We start from the raw sequence: 5,000 nt of genomic DNA, 5'->3' as shown, positions 1-5,000 counted from the left end.
TATTCGTATCTCTTTCAAATAGTATTTCATCTTCCATTTTATATTCCGTTCACATCATCTGTCTTTCGTCTATTCATTTTGAGCCCTACATTGTGTGATATTTCCTTAATTCTAAAAAATAGCACGGTAAATTCTGTGGTTTTCTCCCAATAAAGACAGCGTCATCAGCATGCTTTCAGTCACCTAATATCCTATTACCAATCTATCCTAATCCCTCTCTACCATCCTGTACCATCGTATGAATTACAAAACCCTTGAGGAGGATAAAGAACATATGTGACAGCACTGAAAGCTGTAATTCTCCTTTGTTCACTTGAAATCCATTTGAAAGATCTACACTAACATTAACTTTGCACTTGCTACTCTCATGAACAGACTTCATCAAATTTACACATATAATAAGACCTCCATAATAATGCGGGAACCTTCACAAAATTGGTCAGTGGAACGTATATAAGCTTTTTCATAGTCAAAAAATATCATCAAAAGTGGATATTTATGTTCTACACATTGCTGTACAAGAGGTCTTAGAAGGATAATACTTTCAGTGCAACTTTTGCCTTTTCTAAATCATTCTTATTCATTTTCTTGCCTTTCTTCAATTTTCCTCTCTAGTCTCTTTACAATGAACCTACTGTATATTTTCATGAAAACTGACGTAAGTGTGATACCTTTGTAATTATTACAATCAGTCACATCAATTATTCTTACCATTTTCACCAACACTCCTAGCTCCCATTCGTCTGGTTTCCCCTCTTCTCTTCACATTCAAGAAAATAATCTTGTAAGCATTCTGGGGGTTATTTTTAAACTCTTTTTGATGATAGATCCGAGTTCAAACTCGCTGATTTAACTCATGGTTATATCATGGTGTTCCTCAGCTTAAGGTATATCAATCAAATTATTCCCTTCATGTCTTCTATTCAAGACCTCACTAAAGTCTTTCATCCAAGGCTGTCTTCCTTCATCTTCAGTTGTTATAACAGACACGTGCCTCTTTTTTCATTGGTATATTATTCTTCTTCTTTGTCAACGTAGGATTTTAATTTCTAATTCATAGCGCAATTCTTACGCCGTAGTTTGGTCAGCTTCATCAGCGTTTGTGTCTAAATATTCTCTCTAGCCCTTCATGTTTTCTCTTTTGACCTCACCATCAATATTGGAATAATTAGCATGCTCTACCTTGCCATTTTCATTATATCTTTAGAAACTTTAAACAATCAACTCCTTGTCTACTTGCTTCCTTTGTTGTAAATTGCCTGGCTGGTTTTGCCAAGCATGGGTTCTTGCAACACTGCAGCCCGTAGATGTTAGTTTGCTTTTTGTTTAGTGTTGATTGATGTATGAGGGATATAGGCTATTCTGCAGATTTTATTTGTAGGTGATTAGGGATCACGGATGAAGGATAATAAAAAACGTTTATCTATTCCCAATAACTCTTTTTTTTTTATATTGGAGGTGCCCCTGCTTCTTTTCATATCCATAAAAAGGAAGAACGTGGCAGAGGGTAGTAGGGCATTAACCAAAAAGAGCCATCTGGTTCTCGTCATTAAGTTGGAGAGAAAGAAGTATAGCAGCAAGTCCCAATGAGTAGAAGGGCTCAGGAAGGAGATGAAAGATATTTACTTGGGGATTCCTGTATATAAGGAAGTGAGAAATTCCATTTATGAATCAAAGCTTAAGTATATAATGATCGATAGCTGAAATAGGGAAATGGTTTTATAAAATGATGTGTAGTACAGTAAAGGTGAAATAAACATTCATTGTGTCTGAAAATACTAGTGAAAGGTTAAAATAAAGTATCAATTGTATATTTTAGTCACTGAGACGTTGATGTGCACAAAAAGATTTGTTGATTGATGGGAAACAAATACTAAACTTTATAAAAAGAGAATAAAGAGTTTGTGGGTAAGAAGAGAGTTAAAAGAGTTTGAAGTGAAGAGTTACAAGGTCAGATTACTCTGGTTTTAGATTGGTGGTTATGATTACGTTATCGGAGGGGAGGGTAGCTTTGGAAAAAGGCTGAGAATGTATCAACATTTTCAATAATTGGTTTTGTGATTACTGTCAGAGACTCAGGAATGTTAATGTTTAATTTGTGCTTCAAAAGTCGTGTTTCTAAGCAATACAACAAATAGTGTTTAGAGTATCATCTGTCGGTTGCTGACAGTAGTTGTACGTCCTTTCCCGTCCCTTCTGTGCGTATGGGCCCTCAACATTTACAGTGATAATTTGCCAGTGGCACAACTATCAGAGTCGCAGTCTGTAGAAGCGTTTCTTGCAAGAGAAGGAGAAATTAGGCTGGTGGTTTCGATGTATATTTTAGCTGATCGGGAGCCGCTTAGAAAGGCTTGCCTTACTTTACTTACTTTTCGTTTGTTGAAGAAGGCTGTAATTTGATTCCTGATGACTTTCAAGGTTGAAATGCGAGGCTGATTGTCTGACACTTCAGGAACAACTTAGTTACGGGTTGACACTAATGAGCCAGTGATTCCTATGTGATGGGGAATCCAATTCAGGATGATCTGCATGTTGTTGTTTTGATGGGCTAACGCCAGGTACTCTATGACTGCGTTTAGATGGATCTTTTTTTTTTTCTTTTTTTTTGAGCCAGAATGGATCCCCTGGAATCGGTGTGAGATATGAGCCAAATTTTATAAAGCTTTGGCTATCACTAATAACTCAGTTTCCAGGGTAGAGGCATGGTTCTGAGACTTAATAGAGAGATAACTGCTGCTAATGCCACTGGATTGCCACTGTTCAGTAATTTATCATTGGAACAGTGAGTTTGCTTGCGTACATACATATTTACTTCCTGCTGGGTCACTAGGGAAGTTATATTTGAATGTGTCCAAAGACCATGAAGCAGTAGTGTAGCCCTCATTCTTTTAGTACCCTTTCGTCTTGGAGGCTTTTTTTTCAGCATTGAAATTCTTCTGAGATAATCCTGCAGGGTCCTGCATGTGATTTTGGAGGTTCAATCTCCTCACCAAAGGGAGGAGTCTTTTAAGTTCTTTTGTCAAGGGGCAGTCTCAGTCTGCTTTGATTGACTTGAATTTGACGCAAAAATTTCAGATGTCAATCACAGCTGGGAGAGAAATGCTATTAGTTTCAGTTCTTAACAAACAGAGTCTGGTCCATATAAGAGTGCAGCTGATGAGTCTCATTGTATTGTTTTCCATGATTTTAAAGGAGGCTTTTTTAGGTTAGCTAATTGAGGGGAGAGCAGGTGCTGCATAACTGATATAGGATTTCATTGATTTCATGTAAAACAGTCTTAAGAGGCTTTTTGGTACGCATTGTTTAAGCGATATCATTCGTTTAATGGCTGTGAGACAATTTTTTTCCTGTGATGTAAGTTAATTCATTGGTATGTGATAGATTCTCGTTCATAACTACATGCCTTGATTCCCCCATTTTATATGTTATATGTTTTATAAGGGTGGAGATAGGATAGTCTTCTTTGTGTTTGGTGGCCATTGGTCTTGTTATTTTTTAGTTTGCTTTCTGAGGGCCAATTAGGCATATGTCGTTCTCATATATGAAGATATCTACTTTGTTTGGGAGATCTAGAGCTGTGAGATTTTCAATAAGCAGGTTGGATAGTTAAAGGGTGATTATGCCACGCTAAGGGGTTTCAATCTCAAGACGGGTGGATTTTGATGTTTTTCCTTGAAAGGTGACTCTTGCCTCTTGAATTTGCATATAGTTCCAAGTTCGTGCCCGTTGATGTCCTTTTACTCTTTTTTTCTGAGAGTATAAGAGGACTGCTGGTAAGCTGGCTAGCTTGAAGGATCTCAGGAGGGCAAAGAATATGACAGGCTATATTGTCATTGATTATTGCAAATACATATATTGTGCATTCCTGAGAATCAATTAATGTGTTTTTATCCTTTTTATAGTATCCCAAGTATCATTCCATATCCATAGCTTTTACCTTGTAACTGTCTGTCCTAAACCTTCACAACCAACTGGCTGATAAAGGTTCTTATTATCATACTAAACAGGTTTTATGATATTTTGGCCTTGTTAATCATAGGATTAATGTTTATTTTTTTCTGTCTCAAAGCACTCCCGTTATTCTGATTTTGTTTAGAATTAATTTTAGTTTTATTAGCATTGATAAGGATTTAAGGATGTATATATAAGAAAAAAAGTTTTTTTTGGGGGTAAAAGTAATCTACCAGCCATTCCAATATTCCTAGTACTTGCCACACAGACACGTAAAAGGATAGTGTCACGAATAATTACAGTTATCCAAGAATAAATTCATGTGGTCTGAAAAGAGAAAGTCTCGGGATTAGGCTGGTAATGAGAAACAATTATTGACGAACATATGTTGTTATTGAGAGGACTTAAAATAACCTCATGTATTATTGGTATAACGATAATGGATAACAATTGTTTAACCCAGTTTTAGTGGCTAGAGGGAGAAGAGGAAACATTGGGGAAGTTGATAAAGTGTCCATTACATCAGCGAGGTCACCTAAACAGGGCACTACGGAATATGCTCTTGTCCGACTCTCCATTTAGCTTTGCGGGAGTAGTCTTAATTCCACATTCTTGGGTGGATTGTCCAGTATCACCTGCTAGTGGGCGTTTATAGCCAAGCAGCCAATTTTCTCAGAGGGTGGTTCTGCTAAGTGTTCCCTTTTGAGGCTGATAGATTTCCCAACGTCGACCTGGGGATATAAGCAATGGAATAACATGGTGTTGTGTTGACCTTAATATGGCACCACCCAATCATCATTCTCACAATGCCAGTAGTATCCGTTGTTTATGTTTCTCAAGATGCCAAAGCTTGATGCCCCCTGACCGCAATAATATTAGGATTATGATAATTGTGTCCAAATTGGGACTACATAGTTAAAATGAATTACTTATTTCAGCAATTTGAAATAAAGATTATTCGTTTTTGTATCATAAGAATATAACAATATATAAACATTAACAATACAATGATATATCTTTAACATAACCCATGTAATTCATGTAAAAGA

Source organism: Palaemon carinicauda, chromosome 12, assembly GCF_036898095.1.
Source record: "Palaemon carinicauda isolate YSFRI2023 chromosome 12, ASM3689809v2, whole genome shotgun sequence".
NCBI classification, from domain to species: Eukaryota; Metazoa; Arthropoda; class Malacostraca; order Decapoda; family Palaemonidae; genus Palaemon; species Palaemon carinicauda.
The sequence above is the reverse complement of the archived record's forward strand: the minus strand, read 5'-3'. Positions refer to the sequence as shown.